Below are 27506 nucleotides of genomic sequence, written 5' to 3' on the forward strand. Positions count from 1 at the left end.
ACCTTTTGGTCTCTCAAAAAAACATTTTTAAGCATCAAGACCTATAGTCAACATCCACTAAGAATATTTCAGGCCTTTATAAGCGCTAAAAAACAACCTGAGCCAAGAAAATAACTATAAAGATCTAAAATAACAAGCGCTTATACAGTGATTCTTTTTTTTTTTTTTATAGCGATGCTTTGTTTGGTATTAAACAAGTTACAAACTACTCAGAACAGCGTTTATCCCCGCAAAAGAGATATTTGGGTTTATTTTACAATGCTTATATTTTTTATAGGTTAAAAGAATTCTGAATGTTTTGATATCACACGCCATACCTACTGTTGTCTTCTACACCTTACGGTAGCAACAAATCTAACTACTGCTTTACTTTAACAATAATAATGACGGCGACCACGATGACAACAAGAACAACAACAAGAACAACAACATCAACATCATCAGATTTTAATTAAAAGTGGCTACACCAGCGTTTACAATTTCAACCTGTCGACGGACGGACGCTCTGAAAGCACCGATTTCGGGCACTCCAATGAAGAAAAGCCACCCACCGCCTCCGGGGAACCACGAGGGCAAGCAGGACGAAAAGGGCCAGCCCACAGCAGGCTGTTTCCGCCCGGTTTCGAACCCGGGGACCTTTCGCGCGTTAGGCGAACGTGATAACCGCTACACTACGGAAACTGACACCGCCGCCTCTTGCTTCAAACGGTTACCGTTGAAGCCTGCTGGTAAAACGGGCTCAGGCGTTTCAGGTCGGCTAGGCTGTAAGATGGCGTCTGAAGTGCCGCGAAAGGATGCCATTTTCACAGACCTGTTTGGCATTGCTAAAGGGCACATCAGGACACTACGGAAACTCTTTCAAAGGCAGGACGCCCTGCGCTCTGACAGTGCCTGCACTTAGCCCAACAAGGTGATGCTGAATGGCTTGTTCAAACGGCTGGTGGTCTTCCGTCACCACCAGACTATCAGAGCTATACTGCGCCTTCAACTACATAAGAGTAGATAGTAGGGTTTTTTGGGCGCGGCCTATTTTGTTATGACGTATGCCCTAAGCTTATTAATATTCCTACGTCATAATTGGAGGGCGTGATTTTAGGTAGAGTTATTTCCTTAATTATTCCTACGTCATATCCGTCAGAAAGTGTACACCCATAAAACCCTGAACAACAAGGCCACCCATAAATACCCCCACCCCTCTGAAGGCAACGCCCCGAAACTCTCCTCTCTATTTAAGAACCCGCGCTGCTTTTAGGCAATACCTCTTTAATTCTCAGCTTCTGAAACATCCCGCTTCTTCAACATGTCCAGCGACATCAACATGAAACCCCGCAAGAAACAATCCCGGGCAAGGGTTCCTGTACTCACCAATTTGAAGATTGAACGCTCCTGGGTGTTGTTCTGGGGGGCTCGACGGGGTTACCGCTTTAAAAGGGATCCCAGCTATGTTGGAGTGGAGCTTTTTGCTTTGGGAGAGAAGGAGGGTACGTTGGAACCTTTTGAGACGGTAATTGAATACTCTTATGAGGACTGGTTGAAGGTGATGGCCTGGAGAGATCTGGGGCTTGGGGATAAGACTCTAGAAGGCTTGCAAGAGGGTCCAAGAGAATGCGAAATGGAGTCTCCGACTCAGGGTTTTGAAAGGTGGTGAATGGGAAAGCTTGCAGAACTACGGTAGAGTGGTGAAGAGTCTATCTCTAACTACAGATCGTAAGGTTTTGCTTAGCAGTACCCTGATTACAAACCCTATTGAAGGGGGTGTGGAGGATCCAGAAAAACAGGTTACTGAAATTATGTTTGACGCCGTCTGACGGCTCAGGGGCTACTCTCTTCTAAGAGGGCGGTGTGTCGTGACGTAGTGAAGAGATAGGATAAAAGGCGCAACAATTCATTCATGGTTTAAAATTAAAGAGAATGTCTTACCCGAAAGCTGCGGACGTCGACAGGCTCTACAGGCCTCTTCAAACCCGGGATCACCCCTGGTTCTATTCCCCAGATTTTGTATACACTCCGGAACCCTCTGACTGCGGTTACCCTCCAAGACCTCAGACCCCGGTCCCTCAGGACGAAACAACATGAGGTGCGATGGATGACCAAATGAGTCTCGGGGATCCCCAGCCTCTGGAGCTCATGGAGGGCCTCGATTTTGCCGAACTGTCTACCTTCTGTGCGTCTCAGGAGGGGGTCAGTCCAATGGATGTAGAAACACCCCACAAACCACCAGGCGACCCAATGAGCATCGGACTGTCCCGGGGGCGTGATGAAGACGCAGGATTTATGCCCGGGGTATGTGACCAAGTAAGCAGAGTAGTTAAAAGCACCCTGGTGTATATTCTGAGTGCTCTCATCGACCGAGCTCTGAAAGAAGTCTGTCGGGGGTGTGAAGTGAATCACCCCAGTCAGTTGAGACACAGTTGTTTGTTTGAACCAGACCGTTACTATTTCCTGTTCTATTTCAACGTGTTTTACAGAAGACTGAACAAACCGTGGCTGAAACCGGCACTAATCAAGGCGCTGTCTTACTCCCACATACATGTCACTGCGGGACAAGTCCAGAAAATCATAGATGAGATTTTGCTGGAGCTGAAAAAGGAGCCGTTTATAATAGAGAAACTTGGGCAGCTGCTCAATGACCTGGATGAGCCGAGTAGAAAAACCGCTGGCAAGCTAAAAGCTTATTTCTTCCGTAAAGAAGTTAAAGCTGGGGGCAGCGACGAAGAATTCGACATCTACGCCACTGATTCAGACTCTGACCTGAACTAAGGGACTTTGAACATGGGGAATGTTCTGGACTGCTTCTGCAACTGGTTCTGTCATCAACACTCTGTAGCTAACCTGAGAGCGCTATTACACCATGTGCTTGACAGAAAAGTAGCCAACGCGAGCCTTTTCTCTACAGATTTAACCATCGATGAGGATCAACTTTCAAACCTGGAAAAGTGAATGGCTGCTGTAACAAAGACCGGGGGGTACGAACACTGGGATGAAGCGCTCAAGGGGGCCAAGAATGATATTAGGCCATATCATCAACATCTGTATGACCTTTTGCTGAGCATGTTTAATACACCTCTGTTTACTTTTAAAATAGGTCATATTGTTGTTTTATTTACATATGTAACTGAGGTGTGTGCCTACAAGATAAAGAAACAGGTATATTTGTTGATATAGATCAAGTAACCAATCATCTGATTTCTTTTTGTCTGGACCGTAGAAAAAATTGTTGTGTATGTTATACTTTTCTCAAATGTCTAAAAAGGGGTATCTGCTCTCCTGAAGTTGAATAAAAAACCTTGTATAAAAACTTTGCGCATAGTGTGGGTCTGTTTGGTTATTTGACAGAATGACTCGGCAAGCTCCCCAAATGCAGGAACTATACTACAACCCAGCCAAGATTGGGGGTTTGGCGGGTAAGAAGGGTTTTCAAAGAGGACTCGCTGAGGCCGGAGTGAAGGTTAATGATGTGGTTGTTTCAGAATGGTTACGGGAACAAGACGCCTATACCTTACATAAACCTCTCAGGATTAACTTTAAAAGAAACCGCGTATATGCAACTGACATAGACTCACAATGGCAAATGGATCTAGTCGATATGTCAAATTTATCAAAACATAACAATGGTCACAAATTGATGTTGATGTGTATCGATGTGTTATCAAAATATGCCTGGGCTCGCATTCTACATAAAAAAACAGGTCGGGCGGTGACAAGGGCCTTTGAGGATATATTGTCCCAGGGTCGATGTCCTAAAAAACTGCAGACTGATAAAGGAAAAGAGTTTCTCAACAGAGAATTTCAGAATCTACTGAAGAGACACAAAATACATCATTTCACCACCGGTAATGTGCTTAAGGCATTGGTAGTGGAGAGGTTTAACCGCACCATGAAGACCAAAATCTGGAGATATTTTACAGCGGTCAACACGTTCAAGTATTTTGATAAAGTTCAGGATTTTATCGATGCTTACAACCAAGGGTATCACACCAGTATTAAAATGAAGCCTATAGATGTTGATCAAAGTAATTCTTTTAAGGTCTATAAAGAATTATACGGACCATTTATTAAGAAGGGAAAAACTACTTATAAGTTCAACATCGGTGATGTGGTTCGCGTTTCAAAGCTAAGGAGTACTTTTGCCAAAGGTTATGAACAAACATTTTCTGACGAATATTTTACAGTTACCGAACAGTTGGCTTGAGACCCCCCCGTGTACCGGTTAAAAGACTATGACGGGGAGGATATAGAAGGAACGTTTTACGAAGCCGAGTTACAAAAAATGATTGTGGGTAAAGACAGTGTATACAGAGTTGAAAAGATATTAGCTGAAAAAACCCAGAACCGGAAAAAATACGTGTTGGTGAAATGGCTTGGATGGCCTGAAAAGTTCAATAGTTGGGTCCCGGAACAACAGGTTTGCGATATTCAATCCTTATAACAACATGCCCGTGGGTGTGTTGGGGGCATTACTTTCGGTACTCAAGATGGAATCAGGAGGCTTCTACGTGACTCTACCCAGTAACGCCTCTCTCGATATATACCCTAAAAATGAAATATCCAGTTACACGGTACAATTTGGAAAATCTATAGATCTAAGGGGGTCGTGGGAAGTGGGGTTGGCGGAAATACAGTATCCTTACACTTGGGCTGTTTTACAAGATAAGGATGCCACCTTCGCCATTTTTGATGATGTTAAAATCAATGGATATTCACGATACAAGGAGGTTATTATGACAATGTGGATAAAATATTAGATGAGATTCATAAACAGTTCTCAGAAGGCACCCCCAACATCAAGCTATATTACAACCCTATTAAAAACAGAGTGTACAAGGTGTCAAAACCAGGTATTAGCATTCAAACCAGCGGCCAACTGGGGCGTATATTAGGGTTCTATTCTGACACAGAGAGCAGGTTCTCAGAAGTGGTGGGGCGGCTTTTACACTCTTTATGTGTATACGGATATCATAACCCACCAGAGGGTCGGGGATAGTTATGTCCCCCTTTTGAGAAATGTACTTATTAAAGGTAAAAGCAATGACATGGTCACAATTACTTATGACAAGCCACACTACGTACCAGTCTCAAAGACCCACTTTGACAACATCACGATCGAAGTCAAATCGGATCAGAATATCAACGTACCCTTCCGCTTCGGTAAAGTTATTGTCAAACTACATTTTCGACCCCTGAAACAGTGTGTACATTATTAAAATGGCTACCTCGAGGGGTTATGTAGATCCTAGCGCCTATGTGGATTATTACAAGATGCAAGCCGGGAACGGCTTGCCCGGTATTGTAGGAGCCCCCACAATGTATGGCGCCGGTCTAGGAGGACTCTTTCGTGGTCTCTTTAGAATGGCCGTACCCCTGCTTAAGAGAGGCTTTGCTATAGCCAGACCCCACTTGAAATCAGCGGCTAAAAATATTGTTAGTGACGTGTTCACCAATGTTATGAACCGGGCAGCTAGCCATGAGCATCAGGAGGGTTCGGGTCTCATGGTAATGGCGAGGAGGGGGGGTAAAAGAAGAAACAGCATGTGTCCACCAGGGCGACGAAGATCCGTGGCTAACAAAAAACGAAGAATCTCTCATTCTCCAACATATCGTGGAAATTTCAGACACGGCCCCTCTGGAGTTTTTTATAGCTGGCAATGGCGAGGATTATATTGATTTGAATAACACATTTATTTTAATGAACTGTAAAGTGACTGATGAGGATGGCGATGCAATCGAGAAGACGGCCAACGCTGGGGTCATCAATTACCCGGTGGCCACCATGTTTTCACAGGTGGATGTGACCCTGGGAGATTGGCTCATTAGTCAAAGCAGCAATACTTACCCCTATAGAGCCATGATGGAGTGTATCCTTAATTATAGTGAGGAGACCCTGAGCAAACAGTTCAGCCCCGGCCTTTTCTTCAAAGACATCCCGGAAGCTATGGACGACAAGGATCCAGAGGGACTCAATAAGGGTTTTCAAAAAAGAACGGCCTCTTCAACAGAAGGGAGGACCTTTGAGCTAATGGGGCATATCCATGCAGACATATTTTTCCAAGAAAAACTCATGCTCAACGGGGTAGACATTAAAATTAAAATGATCCGTAGTAAAAGTGCTTTTTGTCTGATGACCCCTGATACTGAAAAATATAAACTGACCATATTATTGGCCTCGCTGTTTGTGAAGAAAGTGTCCGTCTCCCCGGCGGTTAAACTAGGACACACGCAGGCGTTAATGACGGCAAACGCCAAGTACCCGATCGAAAGAGTCTATATGAAAGTCCACAGTATCCCCGCAGGGACACGGGTGATGAACCAGGAAAATCTGTTTCTAGGACAGCTCCCAAAACAGGTTATTATAGGTCTCGTGGATAATGATGCATTTACCGGGGTTTACAACAAGAACCCCTTTAACTTTAAACATTTTAACGCGGAATTTATAGCGTTGTACGTCGATGGTGTGCAGGTTCCATCCAGACCTTTTCAACCTGACTTTGAAAACGGCAATGCGGTTCGTGAATATTACAGTCTAGTACTGGCTACGGGTCGTCATCTCAAGGATCAAACTCTGCTGATCGATCGCCGGGAATACTGCAGCGGTTACACCCTGAACGGTTTCAACCTGACCCCTGATGAAGAGTGTGGACAACATTTTTCACTGATGAAGACGGGCAATATGCGTTTGGAGATGCGTTTCAAGCAGCCTCTACCACGCACTGTAAATATGGTCGTGTATGCTGTGTTTGACAACATTATTGAGGTGAATCAGAGGAGAAACGTTCTGTATGATTATTATTAAAATGAACACCAGAGAGCTCAACCACATCATGAATGCCCTGGCCGGCTCACGGAAACTGTTTCAAGGAGTCTACGCCTGCGATCAGCTGCCTAAATTTAAGATCAAGAATTTACCTGCAATGTACATAATCAACACACACCCTAAAAATATGCCCGGAGAACATTGGCTGGCTATTTATCTAAGGGAGGACCACCGTGGTGAATTTTTTGATTCCTATGGAAACCCCCCGGATTTCAGACCTTTCCCTCGGAAGATCAATAACTTTCTGCTCAACAACTGTCAAGAAACCATTTACAGCGGTCGTCAAGTACAAAGTCTTCAGACCTTCACTTGTGGTCAACACTGTGTGTTTTTCTTATATCATAGATCTAAAGGAAGGTCATACCCCGATATTATGGCCTTGTACAGTGATGATTTAGGCCAAAATGATAAAAAAGTGGCAGAGTTTGTCAGTACACTGTGGACCCCCCCTTATAACACAATGACTTACGACCCTAGCCAGCCATGTATACAGATGGGGTGTTCTTGTGAGGATTTTAAAAGATGATGAAAAAATAATGAAAACAGCCTTTGAATCATTAGTTTTGTTTTTATTCAAAACAATTCTAATACAAAGCAGGGGTTATGTTATAAATAAATGTACAACATTTGAAAATAAAAAAAATTAAATAAAAAATTGTTTGTCGGGTCATTATTTACAGGGGAGACAAATAAAAACATGAGATTAATAAGCTTCCCAACGATGGATTGATCCTGAGGATGGTCGCTCAGCACGGTCAGAGTAATGAGATATCGGAGTCAGATCAGGCTCCACCTCTTTACACAGATGGAATTTTTGTCGCGTTTCCTGGTTAGGAACTGTGGATTGGGGCATGTTCAGACAGGCCATCGCCTGTAGGAAAGCATTCCAGCCTACAGGTCGGCGACTATCGGGTACCTTATTAGTGCTAGTGACACTCTTCAACAAATCAAACATGTGTGAACCTTTGATCAGTTGTCCTTTAAAAACAAATTCACCCTGTTCATTCCAAGCCGTTACCCGCGGTTTCTGAACCATTTTGTGCAGGATATATTCTGCATTTCTCAAGCTGCTCCTGAGGGATCAAAAACATTTTCTGAGCATATTCCATTATTAACCCACTCTGGAAGCTAGAAGACTGGTTAGGAAAGGCACGGCTATGCTCAACAGCGGTCCTATAAAACCCCCGGTTTGATTAATCTTCTTTCTTTTTCTTTTAATAGAATACTTCTTATTAGCGATGATCTTGATAACCGCTTTTTGTTTTTTGAGTTTAGAATGTTGAGAAGGGGTTAGGGGTATATTACCACGTAAGATGTTAAAAGCTATTTCACACAGGGTCTCGATCAAATCCGAGGGGCCCCTGCCAGCACAGCTTTCCTATGGCGCGGGCTCCCCTCAAATAACATTTGCAAAAGTGGCAGATTTCTTTTAATCCGAACAGACATTCTTATTTATTTCCTTTTCTTTAGCACATACACTGCCGGCCAATCGGGCGGGCACAAACCTGTTCTGAGGCGAAAGTCTTCTGGGGTTTGTGCTTTTAAGTCTGCAATCAAGTACCCGTAGGGTTTTTTGGTGGCATCCTCAAATGCCTCCAAAAAGAACTTGGTCTGGTTAGGGTACATTTGACGAGCCAAGACGGTGACCTGTAGTTTATCTCTGGGGTTTTTAAAAAGAATTATATAATTGGCATTTAAATTAATAGTGCGGCTTTTTTTACCTTGAAAAAATAGATTTTGAACTAAATAAATAATACTTAAATTCCTATGATGAGTGTACTTTGTGAAAGCTTTTTCCACTTCACTGTTGTCACCGGCCTGCTCCATCAGGTCATCAAGGATCACTAGATTAGTTTGACCGGGCGGGAACAAGTCATCGTCACACAACAAGGCGGGGAGACCTTGCACAAATTTCAGATTATTTTTTTTCGAAGCCAAATCATCGTAGAGAGGTTGCCAGCAAGTGAAACACCACACTATGTTGTCAAGAGCTTGGGACACGGTTGCGTCCACATCTTCTATGATGTTCTTTATAAGATAGCTCTTCCCCGAATTGGAGGGACCGGCTATAATACAGGAGAAAGGGTGTTGAAGTTTGTTTTCAAAACCACCGCTAATATCCATAAGGCAGAGTGGTATAATCAGTCTTCAACACTCTTTTATTGTACACCACCCTGAACCGTTTGTTTAGTGATCTATTTTCCAACGTGTACCCCTTTTTATTGCGATAGATCTGATTTCCGGCTGTAATAATCTCACGAGGAGGCGCGTCTTTCTCGGTTACAAAACTTTCTACCAGGGTCGTCAGAGACTTGATGTTAATGAGCTTGTTGTTACAATGGTTCAGAGTGAAACCCTTAACTTTCATACAGGTCTTACCCGCAGCCGTTCTGTATGCGTAAGTCTTAGGACCCCCTGAAACAAACTCCACTATGTGGTCCTGAGGATCTAGTTCGCTCGTTAACTCCCCAAGGTAGTCCCCGAGGGGAGGGACCCAATCCCCTGGCCTGGTGACAAAGATTACAGAGTCAGTATCATGATAGAGCGTGCGTTCCTGCAACTGATCCATTAAGTTGTACAGTTCAAGCCGGGCGTAAGCCGTGGTAACACCCGTCAGCGCTCTCTCTTCATCACTGTGCAGACAAGAGGTAGTTTGATTTTCAGTTTCCACACACGTTCTACACAGAGGGAACATCAATTTTCCCGAACACCAGTAAGGCAACACGGGTAAGAACAGCTCGCGAGGAGGGTACATGGTGACTTTGATCAAACCAAAGTAATGTCCGATTTCGAGAAAGTCACGATAAACAATGGTTGGACGCCCCACCGGGTACATTTTGGTCTTGTTGACATAAGGGTACAGACTGGTGAAATCATAGTAATCTTTAGGGGCCCTCCACTGGACCTGTGCCACGTGGTCATTTAAGAATTGAAAGTGTGATACTGCATGTTGTTTGGAAAACATAAATTCTATAAACTGTTCAGGGGTTTTAATCAAGGTTGTGTTTAGACGGTAATTTCTTTCCCCAAACTTACCCCACAGACTGTTTAAAATCTGTTTGGACATTTGTCTCTTGGCGGGGTTTACAGTTATGTTCCCCGGCTCTAGACGGATCCCTTCCTTTTCAAAATATTGCTGAACGTATCGCTCTTTGGCCGCGGAGTCAACACACCATGAGGGATAGCCCGATGCCTCCTGTTTCCCTTTCAGATGGGTCATAATGTAATCAGCAAAAAGAGTATCAGATTTTTCAGAAAAATGCCAAACCTCATTCACCTTACCGACTCTGTAACCTTTCTCCACCGCCTTGTCAAGCTCAATGCTACACCAGACACCCGTCAGCGCTCTCTCTTCATCACTGTGCAGACAAGACGTAGTTTGATTTTCAGTTTCCACACACGTTCTACACAGAGGGAACATCAATTTTCCCGAACACCTGTAAGGCAACATGGGTAAGAACAGCTCGCGAGGAGGGTACATGGTGACTTTGATCAATCCAAAGTAATGTCCGATTTCGAGAAAGTCACGATAAACAATGGTTGGACGCCCCACCGGGTACATTTTGGTCTTGTTGACATAAGGGTACAGACTGGTGAAATCATAGTAATCTACTCTCTCACCCTCCTTTACCTCATAATGTAAACAGAGGGCGTTGGTACGACCCCCAAATAACGCATCCCGGGGCTCTAGACGTTCAGGAAAGTCCAAGGTTTCCATAAACCGTTGTACCCCCGCTTCCTGTTGCTTCAGGGTCGTCCACTCGTGTTTCCAAATCACCAGCACGTTCAAACCATAGGTGTTTTTTAAAGTTTCAATTCGTTCCTGGAAATCATAGTACATATCACCGCAGAGTTTTTGTGTTACGGGGTTAAAGGTGTTTGGGTCGAAGCACTGAGGACAGCCATGGTAAATACAACCTGCAAACTCATAAGCGGTACGCCGCCCGGACACGTCGCTAAAACCGTCTAAGTAGTAAGGCCCCATTTTGACTTCCCCTTGATTTAAAGCATGTCTGATGAAGATGTTATCCCGGGCACTCAGGTATTCCAGCCACTGTATGGAGACAGTCGAAAAGTTCTTTTGTCTAGCACGATAGTTGTCAGAAGTGGTGACCGCTATAGTGTTTTTCTGCAAGAAATTGGACCGATACATTTTCATGCAGAGAGACGCTATGGTCACACTTTGCAAAGGGTCGAGACCCGATGTGTTGATAACCTCGGCGCAGAAACGCACACAGGCTTCTTTAAGGATCACCACATCATTTTTACAATAAGCGGCCATCTCTTCTCGGAAATCAAAAACACCTCCCTTAACCGTATTGTACCATTTAAAGAATTCCTCCCTCTCATGAGACATCATAGTATCAACCCCATAATAAGAGGCGGGCGGGTAGGACCCTCGATAATTCTGAGTGTCCTTAGTATTAAAAAAATGGCAGAACCAACCTTTCTTCTGAGCCTCAAAACCCAGAGCCTTAGGCAAAGCGCTCAATTTCATGGGGAGGAAATTTAACGAGTCTATGTAACGTTAGTTGAAAGCTTCGTCGGTGAAACACATGATCTTGCTACCCTGAGCTATTATTTTTGGGGTCACCCCATTTTCCACCAGATACTTCATCAAAATGTAAGAATCATAACCCTTAGCATTGTGGGCAATAAATGTGTAATTGAGGTATTTTGGACCGCGATACCGCGTAAAGAAATCCCTGACACAACTCTCACCGCTAGCTGACCACTCACGATCCAACATGTCAATACAGTGTATATAATTAGCAACGTGGACCCCGTTTTCTTGCCGGCATTCAAAAGCAAAAAAGACATACCGGTTGTGTGGCGGCTCCTTTTTAACCGGCTGAATAAAGCACTGGTGTTCGGACCCCGGGGTTAAATCAGCATTACAGATCCTGCATCTCGGCTCCAGACATTTGTGTGGTTTAACCTCATGAAAACGGTACTGAAGGCAACACTGCGGGCAATATTTAGTTTGATCACAATAACTCCGTTTTTTAACCCCCTCAGCAGCGGCCCTCTGTACCTTATGCTCGGAAAAACAGAACGCTGAGAGACAAATCCTTAAGCAATCTTTACATCGGATGGTAGGGGCCAAACCCTTATGACATTGCGGATTGAAACAGACGTTACAGTAACCGTCACAGCGGTGCTTAAGCTTATCATTGAAGGCCTTATAACACCAATGACAAACATACGAACAACCCAAAAAAGCCGTCAAACTCTTTATTCCAAAGTAATGACTATCACTTAGGAAGAGAAACAGTGTCTGTGTATGGGTTTCAGGATGTATCTGAAATTTCACAAATACTTCCTTTACCTCACAACGGTACCACACAACAATTTTTAAAGACAACAACTCCTCAAACTTGGTGATGTCTGAAAAGGTAACCATCTGTTGAGAGTTTAAGCCGGCCCTCTGATGAAGCATTAAAGCCTCTTGCAGAGCTTGGGGTTCAGGCATGTCGGGGGTGAGTAGTTTTATTAAACTGTAAGCAAAACAGAGCTTATTGTCCCCACTGGAACTCACCACTAATTGCCTGAGCTTGGTCCTAATTATGTCGTTCTTCAAGCATTTCGACAGTCTTCTAAGCGCCCCACCCTCAGGGTTACGAACCACATTCATTACCAGAGACAGACTTTCATCAGCTAAGATGGCTGCGTTACTTTGCAATAACGCTTCGATTTTAGCCAGACATCTAAATTATCTCCACTCAGCATTACAGATAGGTTGCTAAACAAATCATCCCCTCTGAGTTCTAACTGTACAACATCTCGAGGTCTGACCCTTTCAGCAACCTGTTCAAGCATTTTCTGCAAGGCCTCGTGTATGTTGACAAATATTTCTGCATAATTGTCACAATTTAAAAGTTCTGCAAAATTAAAACGCTGAATCATTTCAAAATTGTTATAGGCCGGTCTATCTATAATCACGGGATCACTGGTACTCTTGGACACATCATCATTTTGAACAAAGCCTTCACCCCCTACATTCTCACAGAGCATGTCCTCCACAGCCTTATCAGTCTCAGAACCCTCCACATTCCGAACACCCCCACTGCTGACATCTACAAAACCCCCTTTTTGAGGAGGCTCATTTAAAGCCTGTAAAAGTCCTTCAAAGATATCCAACCGGTTAATGTCAAGACCCTCCTCTATAGTGATGGCTGCTTCTGCCGCCATCCTGTGTTCTAATTGTCTCAAATCATTTATAATAGGGGCAGAATTTGGTCGGGGTAGCTCCTCCAAAGCCTCCACCATTTCAAACAAATCGGGGTGAACTAGGGGGTGAACCTCTATAAGCGCTACCGGTGGGAGGTGGTTATTTAGATCATTGACCATCTGTAACAGGTCGGGGTTCACCGGTAAGTCTGTTAATTCACATTCTATCGGTGGTAATTGGGGGTTATTTAAATTATTTATCATTTGTAATAGTTCCAGGTTCATTGGGACATCAGAGGAGTTCACAACAGGGCCGGGGATGTTCTCTCGGGAAGGTCTTTTTGGGGCCCTAGCATGTTCATAATCCTTTAGTTTGTGAGTTCTTTTACCAAGTCAGGACATTTTTTAATTTATTTTTTATTTTTCCAACAACCCACAATAGTAAGGCGTTTTGTGTCTATTAATACATTAAATACGGTACAATTCGTTAGTAAGGGTATTAATAAGGGTGTTTTGGCTCTCTATCACCAGGTTTTGCCCCACTAACACAAGTCTTTGATTTTGTAACTAAGTATGTAGCAACTCATGCCGACCTTCAGGAAGTAGCTCCGGGGGCTGGTGGCCTGGCTCAGCTTCAAAGGATGGTCGCTCCGGTAAATCTCGGTCGAAGGAGGCAGGGAGCGAGCGTATACTCATGGACGGAGACCAAGAAGGCGTTTGCGGTAACACCCTGGCCAAGCGCGGGGTACTGTTCCGCGTTTCTGTAGCCAAGAAACGGGTCTGGGGGGACGATGTTGAAACCAGGCCGTCGTTGGGTGGTGTGTCAGCCCTGACTGACGGCGACCCCTGAGGTTGTTGGATGCCTGTATTTGTTCCGCCCGACAATGCGGCGGGCTGAATCTGGGGTGTTGAATTACCCCCAGAAGGCTGTGGCCTGAGTAGATGTTGGGGGGTCTCCAAGACCACCGTGGGGGATCCTCTCGGTGATCTCACCGGGGAAGATGTTTGATCCCACTTAGACGGGGTAATTGTCCTCAATAGCTCATCCACAGAATGACTATCCCAAGAGTCTTGGGAAGAATAAAAATATACATTACATTTACATCTTTAAACGGCGACAGAAATCAAACTTAAAACAACATGTCCAGCACATTCAAAACCTTTAGCTTTTTTAGACCTTTGAAAATAGCCTTAGACATTCACTACAACGCCTTATTATTTACAGACAATATATTTATTAGGACTTGATAATAAATGTAAAACAGAGAAGCCGCTGTAAATAAACTGTTTCTTAAATGTTTCTTTAAAAACTGTAATATTGTTAATAAAACACACACACACACAACAACATTTCATTTTTAAACGAACCTTCCAAGTGTAAACGCTTCCTGATCCCGGGACTTCCTGTTTCACAAACGTTTTCACGATCTGTTTAAATATTAAATACAATGAACACCTTCAAGCCTTTTCCTACAACCACTTTAAAACAGAAGTATAATAGCGGGAGATAAGCCAAACAACTTACTAAACCCTTTCGGACGGCTTTACTTCCTAACCAGACGGTACGGCAATCGGTCATTTCTAAACACGTTCCCCAGAAACAAGCCTAGATCTGTCCGGACTTCTAAAGATCTTTCCCAGAACCCCCCGCCCTACAGGAAACGGTCACCCATCGCTTAAATATTAGCCCTCAACGGGCAAACAAAGCCCTTTTAAAAACATTAAAGTTTGAAAGATCTTACTTACCTCCACAGAATAATCGTTTCTTATGTTTTTCGGCTGGTTTAGCTTTTTGCACCGCTGTGAAGGTAAGAGACATGTTTAACCTTTAACCACACCGCTTTATAAAAAGCTTTAACCTCTTACAGGCTGCAGACATATACTCACAGCTATCAGATACCGGGGCTGACGGCCTTTCAGATTCTTGAAAGGTTACGGTTCTCGAAGGTAAAACGAAACAAGCCCTCGATGTGGAAGGCCTTTCGTTGTCTCGAACCACGTTTCTTAATACTGTTAGACAGGATAATTTTTTTAAAATTAACAAAACTGGACTCAAACATCTTACAGAAACGTTATACAAACAAACAGGGGTTTAGTTCTTACCCGGTCGGCAGACAGCCTGTCTAGGGACAACCACTTCTCTTGGTCGAGACATTAATCACAGGCCTTTCGATAGTTTCTGTGTAATTAAAGAGACCGGCATTAATATATATTAAAACGTTTTCATAACTCTAATGAGCCGCTTCAAAACCACACACACCCATGCATAAGAACCCATGAGCGCAAACACAAAAATCTTACCGTCGTTGTTCCAGATGATCTCCTCAGCGTTGGGAATTAACTCCTGTTGACTGACTGAAAAATAATTTTACAGAACTTAAAACAGATGTTATAGCCTTATTTACAATACATGCACACAACACGCTCTGAGTCAATGAAAAGAATCTGAAGACTTGCCTAAAAACTCGTTTAAATCGAATCGCTGATGTTGTTTCCGGACATTGTTGATCTTTAGTCTTAAATCGAAAGGTCAGTGTGAGTCTGTCGAGCTGAAGACCAGACCTTCATACTTATACTGATGGCCACATGCCGGATCTGCTTGTAAGGCATTGTTCTGGTCTGGCCTTTGTGCCACCCTGTTACCAATTAACATATCAAAACCAACCAATAAAATGACACTGCATCAAATTTCAAATAGAAACCAAGATGGAGACGATCTCTCTCCTCTCTACTCTAAACTTTTATTAGAACCTTTTGGTCTCTCAAAAAAACATTTTTAAGCATCAAGACCTATAGTCAACAACCACTAAGAATATTTCAGGCCTTTATAAGCGCTAAAAAACAACCTGAGCCTAGAAAATAACTATAAAGATCAAAAATAACTAGCGCTTTTACAGTGATTTTTTTATTTATTTTTTATAGCGATGCTTTGTTTGGTATTAAACAAGTCACAAACTACTCAGAACAGCGTTTATCCCCGCAAAAGAGATATTTGGGTTTATTTTACAAAGCTTATAAATTATATAGGTTAAAAGTATTCTGAATGTTTTGATATCACACGCCATACCTACTGTTGTCTTCTACACCTTACGGTAGCAACAAATCTAACTACTGCTTTACTTTAACAATAATAATGACGGCGACCACGATGACAACAAGAACAAAACAACAACATCATCATCATCATCATCATCAGATTTTAATTAAAAGTGGCTACACCAGCGTTTACAATTTCAACCTGTCGACGGACGGACGCTCTGAGTGCATCGATTGCGGGCACTCCAATGAAGAAAAGACACCCACCGCCTCCGGGGAACCACGAGGGCAAGCATGACGAAAAGGGCACAGTAGGCTGTTTCCGCCCGGTTTCGAACCGGGGACCTTTCGCGCGTTGGGCGAACGTGATAACCGCTACACTACGGAAACTGACACCGCTGCCTCTTGCTTCAAATGGTTACCGTTAAAGCCTGCTGGTAAAACGGGCTCAGGTGTTTCAGGTCGGCTAGGCTGTGAGATGTCGTCTGAAGTGCGGCGAAAGGATGCCATTTTCACTGACCTGTTTGGCATTGCTAAAGGGCACATCAGGACACTTTGGAAACTCTTTCAAAGGAAGAACGCCCTGAGCTATGACAAGACTTACACTTACCCCAACAAGGTGATGCTCAATGGCTTGTTCAAACAGCTGCTGCTTGTCTTGTGCCACCATCAGACAATCACAGAGCTATTGTGCCTTCTGCACCTTACGGTAGCAACAAATCTAACTACTGCTTTACTTTAACAATAATAATGACGGCGACCACGATGACAACAAGAACAACAACAAGAACAACAACAACAACATCATCATCATCATCATCATCAGATTTTAATTAAAAGTGGCTACACCAGCGTTTACAATTTCAACCTGTCGACGGACGGACGCTCTGAGAGCACCGATTTCGGGCACTCCAATGAAGAAAAGCTACCCACCGCCTCCGGGGAACCACGAGGGCAAACAGGATGAAATGGACCGGCCCACAGCAGGCTGTTTCCGCCCGGTTTCGAACCGGGGACCTTTCGCGTGTTAGGCGAACGTGATAACCGCTACACTACGGAAACTGACACCGCCACGTCTTGCTTCAAACGGTTACCGTTGAAGCCTGCTGGTAAAACGGGCTCACGCATTTCAGGTCGGCTAGACTGTGAGATGGCGTCTGAAGTGCCGCGAAAGGATGCCATTTTCACAGACCTGTTTGGCATTGCTAAAGGGCACATCAGGACACTTTGGAAACTCTTTCAAAGGCAGGTCGCCCTGCGCTTTAAAAGGGATCCCAGCTATGTTGGAGTGGAGCTTTTTGCTTTGGGAGAGAAGGAGGGTACGTTGGAACCTTTTGAGACGGTAATTGAATACTCTTATGAGGACTGGTTGAAGGTGATGGCCTGGAGAGATCTGGGGCTTGTGGATAAGACTCTAGAAGGCTTGCAAGAGGGTCCAAGAGAATGCGAAATGGAGTCTCCGACTCAGGGTTTTGAAAGGTGTGAATGGGAAAGCTTGCAGAACTACGGTAGAGTGGTGAAGAGTCTATCTCAAACTACAGATCGTAAGGTTTTGTTTAGCAGTACCCTGATTACAAACCCTATTGAAGGGGGTGTGGAGGATCCAGAAAAACAGGTTACTGAAATTATGTTTGACGCCGTGGACTGGCCGTTCTTGAAAGAGGTCATAAACTGTATAAATGATGGTTTTGACATCTTGACCAAATGTTCGCAACTGGATTTGGTTAGAAGGAGAATATGCTGGATTATGGATTATATATCCCCCTTGAATGACGACGACGATGATAAAACCGACGACGTGTGGGGTTTTGGAGGGGGGTCTGACGGCTCAGGGGCTACTCTCTTCTAAGAGGGCGGTGTGTCGTGACGTAGTGAAGAGATAGGATAAAAGGCGCAACAATTCATTCATGGTTTAAAATTAAAGAGAATGTCTTACCCGAAAGCTGCGGACGTCGACAGGCTCTACAGGCCTCTTCAAACCCGGGATCACCCCTGGTTCTATTCCCCAGATTTTGTATACACTCTGGAACCCTCTGACTGCGGTTACCCTCCAAGACCTCAGACCCCGGTCCCTCAGGACGAAACAACATGCGGTGCGATGGATGTCCAAATGAGTCTCGGGGATCCCCAGCCTCTGGAGCTCATGGAGGGCCTCGATTTTGCCGAACTGTCTACCGTCTGTGCGTCTCAGGAGGGGGTCAGTCCAATGGATGTAGAAACACCCCACAAACCACCAGGCGACCCAATGAGCATCGGACTGTCCCAGGGGCGTGATGAAGACGCAGGATTTATGCCCGGGGTATGTGACCAAGTAAGCAGAGTGGTTAAAAGCACCCTGGTGTATATTCTGAGTGCTCTCATCGACCGAGCTCTGAAAGAAGTCTGTCGGGGGTGTGAAGTGAATCACCCCAGTCAGTTGAGACACAGTTGTTTGTTTGAACCAGACCGTTACTATTTCCTGTTCTATTTCAACGTGTTTTACAGAAGACTGAACAAACCGTGGCTGAAACCGGCACTAATCAAGGCGCTGTCTTACTCCCACATACATGTCACTGCGGGACAAGTCCAGAAAATCATAGATGAGATTTTGCTGGAGCTGAAAAAGGAGCCGTTTATAATAGAGAAACTTGGGCAGCTGGTCAATGACCTGGATGAGCCGAGTAGAAAAACCGCTGGCAAGCTAAAAGCTTATTTCTTCAGTAAAGAAGTTAAAGCTGGGGGCAGCGACGAGGAATTCGACATCTACGCCACTGATTCAGACTCTGACCTGAACTAAGGGACTTTGAACATGGGGAATGTTCTGGACTGCTTCTGCAACTGGTTCTGTCATCAACACTCTGTAGCTAACCTGAGAGCGCTATTACACCATGTGCTTGACAGAAAAGTAGCCAACGCGAGCCTTTTCTCTACAGATTTAACCATCGATGAGGATCAACTTTCAAACCTGGAAAAGTGAATGGCTGCTGTAACAAAGACCGGGGGGTACGAACACTGGGATGAAGCGCTCAAGGGGGCCAAGAATGATATTAGGCCATATCATCAACATCTGTATGACCTTTTGCTGAGCATGTTTAATACACCTCTGTTTACTTTTAAAATAGGTCATATTGTTGTTTTATTTACATATGTAACTGAGGTGTGTGCCTACAAGATAAAGAAACAGGTATATTTGTTGATATAGATCAAGTAACCAATCATCTGATTTCTTTTTGTCTGGACCGTAGAAAAAATTGTTGTGTATGTTATACTTTTCTCAAATGTGTAAAAAGGGGTATCTGCTCTCCTGAAGTTGAATAAAAAACCTTGTATAAAAACTTTGCGCATAGTGTGGGTCTGTTTGGTTATTTGACAGAATGACTCGGCAAGCTCCCCAAATGCAGGAACTATACTACAACCCAGCCAAGATTGGGGGTTTGGCGGGTAAGAAGGGTTTTCAAAGAGGACTCGCTGAGGCCGGAGTGAAGGTTAATGATGTGGTTGTTTCAGAATGGTTACGGGAACAAGACGCCTATACCTTACATAAACCTCTCAGGATTAACTTTAAAAGAAACCGCGTATATGCAACTGACATAGACTCACAATGGCAAATGGATCTAGTCGATATGTCAAATTTATCAAAACATAACAATGGTCACAAATTGATGTTGATGTGTATCGATGTGTTATCAAAATATGCCTGGGCTCGCATTCTACATAATAAAACAGGTCGGGCGGTGACAAGGGCCTTTGAGGATATATTGTCCCAGGGTCGATGTCCTAAAAAACTGCAGACTGATAAAGGAAAAGAGTTTCTCAACAGAGAATTTCAGAATCTACTGAAGAGACACAAAATACATCATTTCACCACCGGTAATGAGCTTAGGGCATCGGTAGTGGAGAGGTTTAACCGCACCATAAAGACCAAAATGTGGAGATATTTTACAGCGGTCAACACGTTCAAGTATTTTGATAAAGTTCAAGATTTTATCGATGCTTACAACCAAGGGTATCACACCAGTATTAAAATGAAGCCTTTAGATGTTGATCAAAGTAATTCTTTTAAGGTCTATAAAAAATTATACCGACCATTTATTAAGAAGGGAAAAACTACTTATTAGTTCAACATCGGTGATGTGGTTCGCGTTTCAAAGCTAAGGAGTACTTTTGCCAAAGGTTATGAACAAACATTTTCTGACGAATATTTTACAGTTACCGAACAGTTGGCTAGAGACCCCCCCGTGTACCGGTTAAAAGACTATGACAGGGAGGATATAGAAGGAACGTTTTACGAAGCCGAGTTACAAAAAATTATTGTGGGTAAAGACAGTGTATACAGAGTTGAAAAGATATTAGCTGAAAAAACCCAGAACCGGAAAAAATATGTGTTGATGAAATGGCTTGGATGGCCTGAAAAGTTCAATAGTTGGGTCCCGGAACAACAGGTTTGCGATATTCAATCCTTATAACAACATGCCCGCGGGTGTGTTGGGGGCATTACTTTCGATTCTCAAGATGGAATCAGGAGGCTTCTACGTGACTCTACCCAGTAATGCCTCTCTCGATATATATCCTAAAAATGAAATATCCAGTTACACGGTACAATTTGGAAAATCTATAGATCTAAGGGGGTCGTGGGAAGTGGGGTTGGCGGAAATACAGTATCCTTACACTTGGGCTGTTTTACAAGATAAGGATGCCACCTTCGCCATTTTTGATGATGTTAAAAAGAGTCAATGGACATTCACGATACAAGGAGGTTATTATGACAATGTGGATAAAATATTAGATGAGATGCATAAACAGTTCTCAGAAGGCACCCCCAACATCAAGCTATATTACAACCCTATTAAAAACAGAGTGTACAAGGTGTCAAAACCAGGTATTAGCATTCAAACCAGCGGCCAACTGGGGCGTATATTTGGGTTCTATTCTGACACAGAGAGCAGGTTCTCAGAAGTGGTGGGGCGGCTTTTACACTCTTTATGTGTATACGGATATCATAACCCACCAGAGGGTCGGGGATAGTTATGTCCCCCTTTTGAGAAATGTACTTAATAAAGGTAAAAGCAATGACATGGTCACAATTACTTATGACAAACCACACTACGTACCAGTCTCAAAGACCCACTTTGACAACATCACGATCGAAGTAAAATCGGATCAGAATATCAACGTACCCTTCCGCTTCGGTAAAGTTAATGTCAAACTACATTTTCGACCCCTGAAACAGTTTGTACATTATTAAAATGGCTACCTCGAGGGGTTATGTAGATCCTAGCGCCTATGTGGATTATTACAAGATGCAAGATGGAACGGCTTGCCCGGTATTGTAGGAGCCCCCACAATGTATGGCGCCGGTCTAGGAGGACTCTTTCGTGGTCTCTTTAGAATGGCCATACCCCTGCTTAAGAGAGGCTTTGCTATAGCCAGACCCCACTTGAAATCAGCGGCTAAAAATATTGTTAGTGACGTGTTCACCAATGTTATGAACCGGGCAGCTAGCCATGTGCATCAGGAGGGTTCGGGTCTCATGGTAATGGCGAGGAGGGGGGTAAAAGAAGAAACAGCATGTGTCCACCAGGGGGCGACAAAGATCCGTGGCTAACAAAAAACGAAGAATCTCTCATTCTCCAACATATCGTGGAAACACTCGGAGAAGGAAGCAGCACAAGAAAAAACCTGCAAAAAGAAAGTCTCAAAGAAAGAAAAATAGAGCCTCAGGATACATCTTTTAAACATGTCTTTTGTCCACAGTCTATCGGAAGAATGCGTCAAATCAGAACTGGATCTGTTTACAGTTCCATACACTCAAACGAGTATAGATAAGATCATATATGTAGAGATTCCCCCTCTTTCTGCAATTTCAGACACGGCCCCTCTGGAGTTTTTTATAGCTGGCAATGGCGAGGATTATATTGATTTGAATAACACATTTATTTTAATGAACTGTAAAGTGACTGATGAGGATGGCGATGCAATCGAGAAGACGACCAACGCTGGGGTCATCAATTACCCGGTGGCCACCATGTTTTCACAGGTGGATGTGACCCTGGGAGATCGGCTCATTAGTCAAAGCAGCAATACTTACCCCTATAGAGCCATGATGGAGTGTATCCTTAATTATAGTGAGGAGACCCTAAGCAAACAGTTCAACCCCGGCCTTTTCTTCAAAGACATCCCGGAAGCTATGGACGACAAGGATCCAGAGGGACTCAATAAGGGTTTGCAAAAAAGAACGGCCTCTTCAACAGAAGGGAGGACCTTTGAGCTAATGGGGCATATCCATGCAGACATATTTTTCCAAGAAAAACTCATGCTCAACGGGGTAGACATTAAAATTAAAATGATCCGTAGTAAAAGTGCTTTTTGTCTGATGACCCCTGATACTGAAAAATATAAACTGACCATATTATCGGCCTCGCTGTTTGTGAAAAAAGTGTCCGTCTCCCCGGCGGTTAAACTAGGACACGCGCAGGCGTTAATGACGGCAAACGCCAAGTACCCGATCGAAAGAGTCTATATGAAAGTCCACAGTATCCCCGCAGGGACACGGGTGATGAACCAGGAAAATCTGTTTCTAGGACAGCTCCCAAAACAGGTTATTATAGGTCTCGTGGATAATGATGCATTTACCGGGGTTTACAACAAGAACCCCTTTAACTTTAAACATTATAACGCGGAATTTATAGCGTTGTACTTCGATGGTGTGCAGGTTCCATCCAGACCTTTTCAACCTGACTTTGAAAACGGCAATGTGGTTCGTGAATATGACAGTCTAGTACTGGCTACGGGTCGCCATCTCAAGGATCAAACTCCCGGCTGATCGATCGCCGGGAATACTGCAGCGGTTACACCCTGTACGGTTTCAACCTGACCCCTGACGAAGAGTGTGGACAACATTTTTCACTGATGAAGATGGGCAATATGCGTTTGGAGATGCGTTTCAAGCAGCCTCTACCACGCACTGTAAATATGGTCGTGTATGCAGTGTTTGACAACATTATTGAGGTGAATCAGAGGAGAAACGTTATGTATGATTATTATTAAAATGAACACCAGAGAGCTCAACCACATCATGAATGCCCTGGCCAGCTCACGGAAACTGTTTCTAGGAGTCTACACCTGCGATCAGCTGCCTAAATTTAAGATCAAGAATTTACCTGCAATGTACATAATCAACACACACCCTAAAAATATGCCCGGAGAACATTGGCTGGCTATTTATCTAAGGGAGGACCACCGTGGTGAATTTTTTGATTCCTATGCAAACCCCCCGGATTTCAGACCTTTCCCTTGGAAGATCAATAACTTTCTGCTCAACAACTGTCAAGAAACCATTTACAGCGGTCGTCAAGTACAAAGTCTTCAGACCTTCACTTGTGGTCAACACTGTGTGTTTTTCTTATTTCATAGATCTAAAGGAAGGTCATACCCCGATATTATGGCCTTGTACAGTGAGGATTTAGGCCAAAATGATAAAAAAGTGGCAGAGTTTGTCAGGACACTGTGGACCCCCCCTTATAACACAATGACTTACGACCCTAGCCAGCCGTGTATACAGATGGGGTGTTCTTGTGAGGATTTTAAAAGATGTCATGCGTGTTAAGGTGAAAAAATAATGAAAACAGCCGTTGAATCATTAGTTTTGTTTTTATTCAACACAATTCTTATACAAAGCAGGGGTTATGGTATAAATAAATGTACAACATTTGAAAAATAAAAAATAAAAATAAAAAATTGTTTGTCGGGTCATTATTTACAGGGGAGACAAATAAAAACATGAGATTAATAAGCTTCCCAACAATGGATAGATCCTGAGGATGGTCGCTCAGCATGGTCAGAGTAATGAGATATCGGAGTCAGATCAGGCTCCACCTCTTTACACAGACGGATTTTTTGTCGCGTTTCCTGGTTAGGAACTGTTGATTGGGGCATGTTCAGACAGGCCATCGCCTGTAGGAAAGCATTCCAGCCTACAGGTCGGCGACTATCGGGTACCTTATTAGTGCTAGTGACACTCTTCAACAAATCGAACATGTGTGAACCTTTGATCAGTAGTCCTTTAAAAACAAATTCACCCTGTTCATTCCAAGCCGTTACCCGCAGTTTCTGAACCATTTTGTGCAGGATATATTGTGCATGTCTTTTGCTTCTGGCCGGCATGTTTCTCAAAACATCCGTTACAACATCTCCCTCTGAACTCTCTACAGGTTCGGTCACCGCAACATCTTTATCAACCGTTCCCCCCGCATCAGCCCCAGAACCATTTTCTTGAGAGGCCATGGTTAAAGTTAAAATGTTTTGATCTTTTTCACCCTGTCTAACCAGACGGAGGTAGCGCTGTAACGTGTTGGTATACAACTGGGCTTTGGAATACTGATTTAAATCGGCCCTGGCCTGTATAGCTTTCATTTCAGAGTCCAGGTTGTTTTCGGCCGTTTGTCTAATGGGCTCTGGCCCGACAACATTTTTTCTCAGTTTCTCAAGCTGCTCCTGAGGGATCAAAAACATTTTCTGAGCATATTCCATTATTAACCCACTCTGGAAGCTAGAAGACTGGTTAGGAAAGGCACGGCTATGCTCAACAGCGGTCCTATAAAACCCCCGGTTTGATTAATCTTCTTTCTTTTTCTTTTAATAGAATACTTCTTATTAGCGATGATCTTGATAACCGCTTTTTGTTTTTTGAGTTTAGAATGTTGAGAAGGGGTTAGGGGTATATTACCGCGTAAGATGTTAAAAGCTATTTCACACAGGGTCTCGATCAAATCCGAGGGGGCCCCTGCCAGCACAGCTTTCCTATGGCGCGGGCTCCTCTCAAATAACATTTGCAAAAGCGGCAGATTTCTTTTAATCCGAACAGACATTCTTATTTATTTCCTTTTCTTTAGCACATAGACTGCCGGCCAATCGTGCGGGCACAAACCTGTTCTTAGGCGAAAGTCTTCTGGGGTTTGTGCATTTAATTCCGCAATTAAGTACCCGTAGGGTTTTTTGGTGGCATCCTCAAATGCCTCCAAAAAGAACTTGGTCTGGTTAGGGTACATTTGACGAGCCAAGACGGTGACCTGTAGTTTATCTCTGGGGTTTTTAAAAAGAATTATATAATTGGCATATAAATTAATAGTGCGGCTTTTTTTACCTTGAAAAAATAGATTTTGAACTAAATAAATAATACTTAAATTCCTATGATGAGTGTACTTTGTGAAAGCTTTTTCCACTTCACTGTTGTCACCGGCCTGCTCCATCAGGTCATCAAGGATCACTAGGTTAGTATTACCGGGCGGGAACAAGTCATCGCCACACAACGAGGCGGGGAGACCTTGCACAAATTTCAGATTATTTTTTTTCGAAGCCAAATCATCGTAGAGAGGTTGCCAGCAAGAGAAACACCACACTATGTTGTCAAGAGCTTGGGACACGGTTGCGTCCACATCTTCTATGATGTTCTTTATAAGATAGCTCTTCCCCGAATTGGAGGGACCGGCTATAATACAGGAGAAAGGGTGTTGAAGTCTGTTTTCAAAACCACCGCTAATATCCATAAGGCAGAGTGGTATAATCAGTCTTCAACACTCTTTTATTGTACACCACCCTGAACCGTTTGTTTAGTGATCTATTTTCCAACGTGTACCCCTTTTTATTGCGATAGATCTGATTTCCGGCTGTAATAATCTCACGAGGAGGCGCGTCTTTCTCGGTTACAAAACTTTCTACCAGGGTCGTCAGAGACTTGATGTTAATGAGCTTGTTGTTACAATGGTTCAGAGTGAAACCCTTAACTTTCATACAGGTCTTACCCGCAGCCGTTCTGTATGCGTAAGTCTTAGGACCCCCTGAAACAAACTCCACTATGTGGTCCTGAGGATCTAGTTCGCTCGTTAACTCCCCAAGGTAGTCCCCGAGGGGAGGGACCCAATCCCCTGGCCTGGTGACAAAGATTACAGAGTCAGTATCATGATAGAGCGTGCGTTCCTGCAACTGATCCATTAAGTTGTACAGTTCAAGCCGGGCGTAAGCCGAGGTAAAAACCGCTATGAAAACATTAACGTTCCCCTGTTTGGTGGGGAAATCTTTAGGGGCCCTCCACTGGACCTGTGCCACGTGGTCATTTAAGAATTGAAAGTGTGATACTGCATGTTGTTTGGAAAACATAAATTCTATAAACTGTTCAGGGGTTTTAATCAAGGTTGTGTTTAGACGGTAATTTCTTTCCCCAAACTTACCCCACAGACTGTTTAAAATCAGTTTGGACATTTGTCTCTTGGCGGGGTTTACAGTTATGTTCCCCAGCTCTAGACGGATCCCTTCCTTTTCAAAATATTGCTAAACGTATCGCTCTTTGGCCGCGGAGTCAACACACCATGAGGGATAGCCCGATGCCTCCTGTTTCCCTTTCAGATGGGTCATAATGTAATCAGCAAAAAGAGTATCAGATTTTTCAGAAAAATGCCAAACCTCATACACCTTACCGACTCTGTAACCTTTCTCCACCGCCTTGTCAAGCTCAATGCTACACCAGACACCCGTCAGCGCTCTCTCTTCATCACTGTGCAGACAAGAGGTAGTTTGATTTTCAGTTTCCACACACGTTCTACACAGAGGGAACATCAATTTTCCCGAACACCTGTAAGGCAACACGGGTAAGAACAGCTCGCGAGGAGGGTACATGGTGACTTTGATCAAACCAAAGTAATGTCCGATTTCGAGTAAGTCACGTTAAACAATGGTTGGACGCCCCACCGGGTACATTTTGGTCTTGTTGACATAAGGGTACAGACTGGTGAAATCATAGTAATCTACTCTCTCACCCTCCTTTACCTCATAATGTAAACAGAGGGCGTTGGTACGACCCCCAAATAACGCATCCCGGGGCTCAAGACGTTCAGGAAAGTCCAAGGTTTCCATAAACCGTTGTACCCCCGCTTCCTGTTGCTTCAGGGTCGTCCACTCGTGTTCCCAAATCACCAGCACGTTCAAACCATAGGTGTTTTTTAAAGTTTCAATTCGTTCCTGGAAATCATAGTACATATCACTGCAGAGTTTTTGTGTTACGGGGTTAAAGGTGTTTGGGTCGAAGCACTGAGGACAGCCATGGTAAATACAACCTGCAAACTCATAAGCGGTACGCCGCCCGGACACGTCGCTAAAACCGTCTAAGTAGTAAGGCCCCATTTTGACTTCCCCTTGATTTAAAGCATGTCTGATGAAGATGTTATCCCGGGCACTCAGGTATTCCAGCCACTGTATGGAGACAGTCGAAAAGTTCTTTTGTCTAGCACGATAGTTGTCAGAAGTGGTGACCGCTATAGTGTTTTTCTGCAAGAAATCGGACCGATACATTTTCATGCAGAGAGACGCTATGGTCACACTTTGCAAAGGGTCGAGACCCGATGTGTTGATAACCTCGGCGCGGAAACGCACACAGGCTTCTTTAAGGATCACCACATCATTTTTACAATAAGCAGCCATCTCTTCTCGGTCATCAAAAACACCTCCCTTAACCGTA

At 43.8% G+C, this 27506-nt stretch overlaps 3 non-coding genes across 3 annotated transcripts; all 3 read right to left on the reverse strand.

The window, feature by feature from the left end:
* Nucleotides 1-607: 607 nt before the first annotated feature.
* trnav-aac (transfer RNA valine (anticodon AAC)) lies at nucleotides 608-681 on the reverse strand. Its single transcript has one exon. It is a non-coding gene; the product is annotated as a tRNA-Val (tRNA).
* Nucleotides 682-16335: 15654 nt separating this feature from the next.
* On the reverse strand, nucleotides 16336-16408 carry trnav-aac (transfer RNA valine (anticodon AAC)). Its single transcript has one exon. It is a non-coding gene; the product is annotated as a tRNA-Val (tRNA).
* A 599-nt stretch (nucleotides 16409-17007) lies between these two features.
* Nucleotides 17008-17080, reverse strand: trnav-aac (transfer RNA valine (anticodon AAC)). Its single transcript has one exon. It is a non-coding gene; the product is annotated as a tRNA-Val (tRNA).
* Between the last annotated feature and the right edge of the window lie 10426 nt (nucleotides 17081-27506).

This window comes from Amia ocellicauda (genome assembly GCF_036373705.1).
Source record: "Amia ocellicauda isolate fAmiCal2 chromosome 11 unlocalized genomic scaffold, fAmiCal2.hap1 SUPER_11_unloc_3, whole genome shotgun sequence".
NCBI classification, from domain to species: Eukaryota; Metazoa; Chordata; class Actinopteri; order Amiiformes; family Amiidae; genus Amia; species Amia ocellicauda.